This window comes from Bos javanicus, chromosome 2, assembly GCF_032452875.1.
Source record: "Bos javanicus breed banteng chromosome 2, ARS-OSU_banteng_1.0, whole genome shotgun sequence".
Taxonomy (NCBI): Eukaryota; Metazoa; Chordata; class Mammalia; order Artiodactyla; family Bovidae; genus Bos; species Bos javanicus.
The window spans coordinates 74,849,510-74,860,951 of NC_083869.1; the positions used below are offsets into that span (position 1 = coordinate 74,849,510).

Consider the following 11,442-nt stretch of genomic DNA (forward strand, 5'->3'; position numbering starts at 1 on the left):
ATCAGCAGCCATAATTTCCTCTTCCAGCATCAGACAGTGAAAGTCACTCAGTCATGTTCAGTCTTTGCAACCCCACAGACTATACAGCCCATGGAATTCTCCAGGCCAGAATACTGGGCTGGGTAGTCTTTCCCTTCTCTAAGGGATCTTCTCAATTCAGGGATCAAACCCAAATCTCCCTCAATGCAGGCATATTCTTTATAAGGTGAGTTACCCAGGAAGCCCAGCAGGAGAACCAGGGCTCAAATCTAATTTAAAAATTTTTTGGTTTTAACCCTCCAGATATCTGTCCTGGAAGCAGGTAGTTTCAGGGCAAAGCTAATCTCTTAAAACAGGGTGTTATAAACTTCCAAAGGGCTCTTTGCTCCAAGATATCTCTCTTATTGACCCTACAAGAGGTCTGTGTTAAGAAGCCAGGGTAAGGTTTGCCCAGGTGCCTCTGTGCGCTTGGCCAACAGGTGCCTCTGTGTTGCTTGGCCAACAACCTCTGAGACCATCCACCCAAGCTCCCCAGGAGCTGGTGGGTGGTGTCCCTTCCCCAGGACCCTCCAGAGCCCAGGGGGACAAAAGTAACTCTAAATCTAGGCATGCGTATTGAAGTAAGTTAAAGGATGTAATATGAGGCACAGAAGCAGATAATGCCAAAAAGCAAGCAGTAGTTGGTACACATTTAGTGATTTAGACAGCCTTTCCTTCTCCCACTGCTGCTGAGATGGCTGAAATTAGTCAAATTCAATATAAAATGTAATACACCAAAAGTGTTAGCAAATGAGGGTCTGGAAAAATTAAAGGTGGCACAACCAAATGCTGACCTGTAACAAGGATTCCAAGAAGGAGTTTCAAATACTAGTGTGATTATGCAGGTTCCAGAGAGAATTGTGGTAGAGGAAATAATGAAAACATTCCATTTTGAAGACCAGTAGATCTTGACCTTATACAGTCAAATCCCTTTAAACCTCTGGCACTAAAAACACCGTCTCATGCGCTTATGCTAAATGAAAGACCACCAAATTTTCTGGATTTAGAAACACCTCCTCCAGCCCCTCAAAGTCAAGAAATCCATGCAGTTGACAGGATAAAAAGGAGCACTCTGTGAGTGAAAATGCTGTTTGCAAAAATGGACAGCTGGTCAGAACTGACTCCATGTATGGCATTTCAAATATACAGGCAATGACTGAAGGAACTTCAGAAGACATGACAGTTGTAGATGGAGCTTAATTAAGATGACAGATAATCAAACTAAATAGATGTCTACAATTTCTTGAAGAGGAGAACAAAGATTGTGCTAAAAGAGAAATGGTCATATATTCAATTACTATATCATTCTGGCTGCCTAATAGCTGGCTCTGGCTTTGCCACTAGAGGTAACCTCAACTCTCAAAAATATTGTCTCAACATCTGGAAATATAAAGAATTTGCAAACTTCAAAAAAAACAAAAAGCCAAGGTAAGCCAGGGCCTCCCATATTTTGGCCATTATTGTACCATTCTCTTCGGCTTTTGTTTTATTGACTACATTAAAGCCTTCAACTGTGTGGATCACAACAAACTGTGGAAAATTCTTTAAGAGATGGGAATCCCAGACCACCTGATCTGCCTTCTGAAAAATCTGTATACAGGTTAAGAAGCAACACTTAGACCTGGACGTGGAAAAACAGACTAATTCCAAATCGGGAAAGGAGTACATCAAGGTTGTATATTGTCACCCGGCTTATTTAACTTAGAGTACATCATGTCAAATGCTGGGCTGGATAAAGCACAAGCTGGAATCAAGATTGCCGGGAGAAATAATAATAACATCAGGTATGCAGATAACACCACCCTTATGGCAGAAAGTGAAGAAAAACCTAAAGAGCCTCTTATGAAAGTGAAAGAGGAGAGAGAAAAAGTTGGCTTAAAACTCAACATCCAGAAAACTAAGATCATGGCATCTGGTCCTATCACTTCATGGCAAATAGATGGGGAAACAATGGAAACAGTGAGAGACTTTGTTTTTTGGGGCTCCAAAATCACTGCAGATGGTGACTGCAGCCATGAAATTAAAAGATGCTTGCTCCTTGGAAAAAAAGCTATGACCAACCTAGACAGCATATTAAAAAGCAGAGACATTACTTTGCCTACAATGGTCTATCTAGTCAAAGCTATGGTTTTTCCAGTAGTCATGTATGGATGTGAGAGTTGGACTATAAAGAAAGCTGAGAGCCGAAGAATTGATGCTTTTGAACTGCGGTGTTTGAGAAGACTGCAAAGAGATCCAACCAGTCCATCCTAAAGGAAATCAGTCCTGAATACTCACTCAAAGGACTGATGCTGAAGGTGAAACTCCAATGCTTTGGCCACCTGATGTGAAGAACTGATCTTTTCATCTGAAAAGACCTTGATGCTGGGAAAGATTGAAGGAGGGAGAAGGGGACCACAGAGGATGAGATGGTTGGATGGCATCACTGACTTGATGGACGTGAGTTTGAGTAAGCTCTGGGAGTTGGTGATGGACAGAGAAGCCTGGCATGCTGCAGTCCATGGGGCCACAATGAGTAACACATGACTGAGCAACTGAACTGACTGACTGTACCATTTTCACAATTTTTGACATTTGGACTAAGTTTTACTTATTTCTCCTCTTTTACTTTTTTTCAAATTAACTTAAAACATTATCAAAAAGAAAATTTCTCATCACTACTAAATAATAAATAATAGGACACAAGTGAAAGATTTTTTTTCAAATAAATATAAAGAAAGCATAACAATTTACATAAATCCTACTCATCTGTGGAAAACTCTAAATAATTTCACAAACACTGAGCTAAACATGACTAGCAGTATTTGGTACCATAATAAGTATAATTCCTCTTGTGAAGGAATTCAGATTATAGGAAGAGAGAGAGACACATAAATGGGCCATTAAAAATTGATGTCAGCCTTTCTGGGATGAAGATAATCCTAGAGTATTTTACAGGCACATAAGAAGAGCATTTAACACCACAAACTTATGTCAGAGAAAAATTTGCTGGGGCAGGTGATGTCAGATCCAAGTGTTTGGTAAGGGGCATGCAGAGGCCATGGCTAGATGACAAAGTGGCTCCTGAGCAGAGGGACAGTAACAGTAGTTTAGATTCTAGAAAAGGCGTGGGATGAATGGCATTTCTGTTGCCACAGTGAATGGCAGGCTCAAGGAGTGATGAGAGGCAGTTGAGGTTGAAGGCTAGGCAGGCAGCTTACACTTCATTTTGCAAGTAACGGGCTGAGAGGATGGATTTTACACTTTTCAGCAGGAGGTTTTTAAAAGAATGTTACAGTTGCAGTCTAGTGAGTAAATACCACTTAGTGAACAAGGAACACAAAGGCGAGAGGGAGATGGAAAGAAAGCTCTGTTTGTGGTAATGTGTAGAGGCTTTGGAGAGGACCACTGAGAAAGCAGAACCTCACTGCTTAAAAAGGATAGAGACTGAATGGCCTTCCCTCCCGGTCCAGGCAAGCTTATTCCAAGAATAGAGAGTTGGGGTGAAGGTTGAAGTAGTGAAGATGGGTGGACTCCCAATTATTCTGTGATTGTGGACAGTATACCTTGAAAGCTGGCCTTCTTGACATTGAATCTATTCTTCCCCTGAGCTGATCACTTTTAAATACTCTTACAATATTTCTTAGAGTCTACATACAAGACTTTTTCCAAGGCCAAAATCATGTCTTTGTGCTCTTATATGTGATTATAGGTAAGTATCTTCCTTTTCAAAGGCTCAGTTTTCTCATCTCTAAAATGGGATTATTGAAAGTCTCCTTAAGAAGCAGTTTTGAAAATCGGTAGATATTAAGTATGAAGATACCTTGCCCTGGGGTCTACACACATTGTTGAGACACAGTAATTGTTAGTTTTTAAAATTTCATTTACTACACAATAGTAAGCATGTGAAGGATGCTTGATAATGATGGTGACTGGAAAGGATTGACTAGCACATGCTCTGGTGGATTGGAAATGCAATTAAGGAAACGACATGGACTTTAGGGTTTTGGTTTGATGGCAGTGTTAAATAATTTGGTGTTCAGACTTTAACTGTATTTGAAGTTATTGTAGACTCTTCTATGCTTTAGTTGTGATGAAGTGATGAAAGAGAACCCAGGCTAAGTACATCATCGGTTCTTCATTACCCCTGATACTGACTATAATTACTCCAGTTAATAGACCTTTAGCTTATTAGTCAGCAAGCCTATTGGAGTTTCCCAGGTGGCACTAGTGTTGTGTGTGTGTGTGCACGCGCGTGCACACGCTAAGTCACTTCAGTCGTGTCCAACTCTGTGCCACCTTATGGACTGTAGCCCACCAGACTCCTCTGTCTGTGGGATTCTCCAGGCAAGAATACTGGAGTGGGTTGTGATACTATCCTCCAGGGATTCCCAAGCCAGAGATTGAACCTGTGTTTTTTATGTCTCCTTCATTGGCAGGTGTGTTCTTTACCACTGGTGCCACCTAGGAGCCCAAGCCTATTACAAGGCCCACAAAACTCTGTATGTGTGTTGGACTCATTGTAGAAGAGTCCAGAAGCTTCTGCTGAACCATGATGCCTCCAGTCACATCCTCAGACAAATCTGGAGGACAAATAATTAGTTTACAAAGATCTTATGTTTAAGACAGTTAATTTTCCTTTACATTGGTCACTTATACAAATGTGATTAAAAGATCAGATGATGACAAGGACTCTTGAATGGGATGAAGTAAAAAGTAAATTCTCTCCCTCAGAAATATTTTATGCAGGTCAAGGCAATGCTGTTGATCTTCCATTTTTTAAAGTTTTATATGTGCCAGGAATTGTGCTAAGTACTTGACATACATTATTTCATTGAATATTCCCAATGAGCTTATGATACACATTTTTTAAAGAGATGAAACACACTGAGGCTGAGAAAATTAAATAAATTGCCTAAGGTTACAATGTGAGCTGAGAAGCACTCTAGCTACCGTTTCCAACCTACCTATAGCCAGTGTTCAGCGAGATTGCTAGTTCCTCATTTGTTAGGGGATAAAAAAATATATTTCCACTAATATGAAATACACAGGAGAGGCATAGAAATCAAGTAAGTAAACAAGTGTGAAGGATATTTAAAAAATTAAATGAAATGATTTAGCATGAGAACCATAACTAATGTATCTCTATGTACACAAAGCAGTATCATACAAAAGAGATGTCAAATAAGTATTGTGGATGATGTTGGCTATAAGTGTTAATTATACGAGTTAAATTAGAAGCAAACAAATGGGGTGAAGTAGTTGGGGGAAGGTCTATGATTTTTTATCAATGTAATATTCATGTTGATGGAGTTGACATAGACGCTAAATAGATCACCCATTTCTTCAAACTTTGTAGGTAGATAGAAATCTCTTATTACCTACCAATATCTTGAACAAAACGTCATCTTTCTAAGTTTTTTTAATTAAAAATATTTTACTGAAGTATAGTTGATTAATTATATCTTAAATTCTGCTACACAGTAAAGTGATTCAGCTCTACATATATGTATATACACACACACACACATTCTTTTTCATATCACAGGGTACTGACTATAGCTCCCTGTGCTATACAGTAGGATCATGTTGTTATCCTTTCCATATACATTAGTTTGCATCTGCTAACCCCAAACTCCCAATTCACTCTTCCCCTATCCTGTTCTCCCCCTTGACAATCACAAGTCTGTTTTCTATGTCTATGAGTCTGTTTCTGTTTCATAGATAAGTTCACTTGTGTCATATTTAAGATTCCACAAGTAAGTGATATTATATGGTATTTATTTGTATCTTTCTGACTTACTTCACTTAGTATGAGAATCTCTAGGTCCATTCATGTTACTGCATGTGTGCATGCTTAGTCGTCTCCAACTCTTTCCAACCGCAGCCTGCAATTAGAAGGTCTGATCTTCCTCCCTACACTCCAGAAGTCTCTGAAATTGATTTGTGCAGAAAATGTTTCCAGATGATGTCCCCAGTCAGATATCACTTTTTCTTTCTTCAATGAACAAAGCAGCATGTGAATAGCTTTTAGACAACATCATTTCTGACCCCTTTGTTTGAAAGTTATTTTCTGGCTTTTATATATGATACCTACAATTGCAGTGCTTCAGTTCAGTTCAGTTCAGTTGCTCAGTCATGTCTGACTCTTTGCAACCCAATGAATCGCAGCACGCCAGGCCTCCCTGTCCATCACCAACTCCCGGAATTCACTCAGACTCACATCCATCAAGTCAGTGATGCCATCCAGCCATCTCATCCTCTGTCGTCCCCTTCTCCTCCTGCCCCCAATCCCTCCCAGCATCAGAGTCTTTTCCAATGAGTCAACTCTTCGCATGAGGTGGCCAAAGTACTGGAGTTTCAGCTTTAGCATCATTCCTTCCAAAGAAATCCCAGGACTAATCTCCTTCAGAATGCACCGGTTGGATCTCCTTGCAGTCCAAGGGACTCTCAAGAGTCTTCTCCAACACCACAGATCAAAAGCATCAATTCTTCGGCACTCAGCCTTCTTCACAGTCCAACTCTCACATCCATACATAACCACAGGAAAAACCATAGCCTTGACTAGACGGACCTTTGTTGGCAAAGTAATGTCTCTGCTTTTGACTATGTTATCTAGATTGGACATAACTTTCCTTCCAAGGAGTAAGCGTCTTTTAATTTTATGGCTGCAGTCACCATCCGCAGTGATTTTGGAGCCCCCAAAAATAAAGTCTGACACTGTTTCCACTGTTTCCCCATCTATTTCCCATGAAGTGATAGGACCGGATGCCATGATCTTCGTTTTCTGAATGTTGAGCTTTAAGCCAACTTTTTTCATTCTCCACTTTCACTTTCATCAAGAGGCTTTTGCATTCCTCTTCACTTTCTGCCATAAGGGTGGTGTCATCTGCATATCTGAGGTTATTGATATTTCTCCCGGCAATCTTGATTCCAGCTTGTGTTTCTTCCAGTCCAGCGTTTCTCATGATGTACTCTGCATAGAAGTTAAATAAGCAGGGTGGCAATATACAGCCTTGACATACTCCTTTTCCTATTTGGAACCAGTCTGTTGTTCCATGTCCAGTTCTAACTGTTGCTTCCTGACCTGCATACAGATTAGCAAATAGCAAACACAATCCTTTTTTTTTTTTTTTGCTAAATTTAATTAAACTATTACAAATTTCACAGAGATGCATAAATATTGACTGAATGAAAACTCACAGTTGATATGTCTCAACTTTCTAATGGTCACACTGAAGTCACTAGTTCACAAATGTTCACCAGCACAGCATGTCTGGAATAAAATATCCAGCTGGAAAAGTCTCGTTAGGCATCACTCTATCTGTATGCGCTCTGAAAGGAAAAGAAAATTGATTCTAAAGTGTGTTGCTCCTGCAGACTTCCTGGATTTGGTTAATGAGATAAACTTGGCAGAAGAATTCCTTGCCACTGGGAATGACTAAGTCACCAGACCATAACTCAACACCTGTTTGATGGGGAAGGATACCACTGGCAAGGGCGGATATATGTTTTGCTTTTTGTAAAAGGATCATTAAATTTTACTTCCATTTCCTGCTATCATCATAGGCATAGATCTAGATGTGAGCCCAATAGGGATAGAGCTGAGATAGCAGTCTGAGAGTCAGAAAACATGCTGTGATCAGATTCACCCATCTTGTATTTAAACATCATTCCTATATCAAGCAAATTGTGTCTGACTTCATGCTCCTTGTAAAGGGTACGATCATCATGAATGATGGCCACCAAATATGTCCAGTACATGGGTCTAACTAAATTTTCTGGCTTCTTGTAGTTGAATGTATCCATTTGACCAGTTCTGGCAAGGATTTGTGAGCAAAATTTAGGGGTGTTACTTCTCAGCCTGAGCACTTAATTGGTAGCCTGAATGCACAGTCTTTCCAAAACTCTCTTTCCTTCTGCTGGCCATGCAACCAGGATGTGGTTGCTGTATCATCCTGGCTGCAGTGAAGAGACATAAGGGCTGACCCACAATGAGAAAGAAGCCTAAAACCACCTCTTTCTTGTTATAAGTCATTAGCTTCTGTGGTTATTTTTTTACACAGAGTAACCTCGTCTATCTCATGGTACATGGGAACTGCCCAGGTCCTCACAAACACAAACTTTGTGTCAGTTTTCTTATTGAACAAGGAATTCACTGAACACTACTTCAAGATAGACATTATCTAGGCATCAGATATACTACATTGAACAAAACTGTTTATGCTATTTGTAGCTAATGGGAAACATGAGGGGCTGACCTGAAAGAATTTCCAGGTGAGACTGTCCCGTCTATGAATGAATATTGGGATTAGCCTGGGTTTCCATGAATTCGGCATGGAAAGAATAATACTAAGTAGGAAACTGTATTCATCCAACAAAATTGCATTGCATTCCTACACGAGCAGAGAATTTACAGTGTCATTTATAGCAACATGGATGGACCTAGAGATTGTTAAAGTAAGGGAAATAAACCAGAAAGAAAAAGTCAAATACCATATGCTATCACTTATATGTAGAATCTTAAAAAAATGATTCAAATGAACTTATTTACCAAACAGAAAGAGACTTACAGGCACAGAAAACAAACTTATGGTTACCAAAGGGGAAAGAGGGAAGAGGTACAAATTAGGAGTGTGAGATTAGCGTATACACACTGCTAGATATAGATATAGATATAGATATATAATAGCTAACCAACAAGAACCTACTGTATAGTACAGGGACCTGTGCTCAATATTTTGTAATAACCTTTAAGAGAAAAGAATCTGAACAAATAGGTTTATATATGTATAACTGAATCACTTTATTTTACACCTGAAACTAACACAATACTGTAAATCAACTATACTTCAATTAAAAAAAGTTTATTTGAGTTCTGTCAATTAAAAGAGACATGAAAGTGGAATTCTGATTATCTTCAGATTATAATAGTAATTATAGCTTCTATTTGTTGGGCACCTTCTATAGGATAGCTACTTGAATATATACAAATTATCCAGAATTATGCATGAACATGAAATTATATTCATTTTCTATCACTGCATATTAAATTACCATAAATTTAGCAGCTTGAAATCATACCTGTGATCCGCTTCTGTGGGTCAGAGGTCCAAGTGAGCTCCCCTGGTCTCTGCTCAGGTACCACAGAGCTGGAATCAATATGTTAACCAGGTTAAGAGTTTATCTGGAGAACTGGAGAACCTATTTCCAAACTCAGGCAGGTGACTGACAGAATGCCTTTCTATGTGACTGTAAAACTGAGATCCCATTTCTTTGATGGCTGCAGGAGGTCTGTCTCTGCTCCTAGAGGCCTCTGCATTGCTGCCTCCATCTGTAGAGCAGCAATAGCAACTTGAGGACTTCTTGTGCTTCAAATCTCTGTGACGTCCTACATCCCCTTCTTCTGCCTTCTTCTTCTGACTTTTTAAAAAAAATTTTTAATTGGTGGAAACATTACAGTGTTGTGTTGGTTGCTGCCATACAGCAATGCAAATAAGTCATAAGTATGTGTGTGTGTGTATATTTATATATGTATATGTATGTATATATATATGAAAGTGAAAGTGAAGTCTCTCAGTTGTGTCCGACTCTTTGTGACCCCATGGACTGTAGCCTATCAGGCTCCTCCGTCCATGGGATTTTCCAGGCAAGAGTGCTGGAGTGGATTGCCATTTCCTTCTCCAGGGGATCTTCCCAACCCAGGGATGGAACCCGGGTCTCCTGCATTGCAGGCAGATGCTTTACTGTCTGAGCCACCAAGGAAGCCCTATATATAAATACTCTCCCTCATGAACTGTCCTCCTAATCCCTTCTTTTGCCTTTTAAAATAAGCCTGTAATTTTTTAAAAATTTTATTTTATTTTTAAACTTTACAATATTGTATTGGTTTTGCCAAACATCGAAATGAATCCGCCACAGGTATACACGTGTTCCCCATCCTGAACCCCCTCCCTTTTCCCTCCCCATTCCATCCCTCTGGGTCGTCCCAGTGCACCAGCCCCAAGCATCCAGCATCCAGCATCGAACCTGGACTGGCGACTCGTTTCATACATGATAGTATACATGTTTCAATGCCATTCTCCCAAATCTTCCCACCCTCTCCCTCTCCCACAGAGTCCATAAGACTGTTCTATACATCAGTGTCTCTTTTGCTGTCTCGTACACAGGGTTATTGTTACCATCTTTCTAAATTCCATATATATGTGTTAGTATACTGTATTGGTGTTTTTCTTTCTGGCTTACTTCACTCTGTATAATAGGCTCCAGTTTCATCCACCTCATTAGAACTGCTTCAAATGCATTCTTTTTAATAGCTGAGTAATACTCCATTGTGTATATGTACCACAGCTTTCTTATCCATTCATCTGCTGATGGACATCTAGGTTGCTTCCATGTCCTGGCTATTATGAACAGTGCTGCGATGAACTCACCTGGATGATCTCCAAAATTTAACCTCAACTGATTCGCACCTTAAATTGCAAAGTCCTTTCACCACAATACCTATATTTATATTTGAATCTCTAGGGAATGGGGATCTTTGGGGGAGAGAGAACAATCCTTGGAATTCTGCCTACCACGTAAAGTTCTAGAATTTCTCAAAATTGAGCATGTTGAGGTCATGCTAAAAAATAAAAATTCCTACTCTGATAATTTTTTTCATCTCTCTGTGTCAACTTCACTCACGTCCATGAATCTGAGAAACCACTTGGCAAAGAGAGCTTTAAAAAAAAAAAAAAACACCTCCTTGGAGCTTCCCTATTGGTCCAGTGGTTAACAGTGTGCCTGCCAATGCCAACGCAGAATGTGGGCTTGATCCCTGGTCCAGAAAGATTTCACATGCCATTGGGCAACTAAGCCCTTGTGCCACAGCTACTGAGCCCATACATTCTAGAGCCCATGCTCTACAACAAGAGGAGTCACCACAATAAGACGCTTGCACACTGCAAGTAGAAGGTATGCCCACTCACTGCAACTGGAGAAAGCTTGGTGCAGCAACCAAGACCCAGCACATCCAAAATAAATAAATAAAACTCAAAAAACCAAATTGGCACAGAGTTGTCAATAAGTGTAAAAAAGAATAACCCCCCCATAACCCTTAAATACATACATCCTCCCAATACATATACACATACACAACATGCACACACCCTTTTTGTGATAAGATAGCTCAAATATTGACTTTTGCTTTACTAGTGAGAAAAAAAATTGCCACAGAATCCATTAACCTAAAACATCAACAAAAATAAAATTAAAATGTTAAAAAATGGCATGGCACTAATTTGGGATTATAACTAATTTGTAAGGTGAAGTGAAGACACGCATACTTGCAAACATTCCCTATGCACCCCCAGTTTGAATTCAGAATCAGCTCTAAATCATGTCAGCCTCACAGTGATCCTTTGTTTTGAATCCTATATCAAAGTGCCAAAGCCATTCAATGGG

The 11,442-nt window shown here is 39.7% G+C and overlaps 1 pseudogene; it reads left to right on the forward strand.

Moving 5' to 3' along the window:
* Positions 1 to 594: 594 nt before the first annotated feature.
* LOC133256129 (mitochondrial fission factor-like) lies at positions 595 to 1,362 on the forward strand (annotated as a pseudogene).
* Positions 1,363 to 11,442: the final 10,080 nt, after the last annotated feature.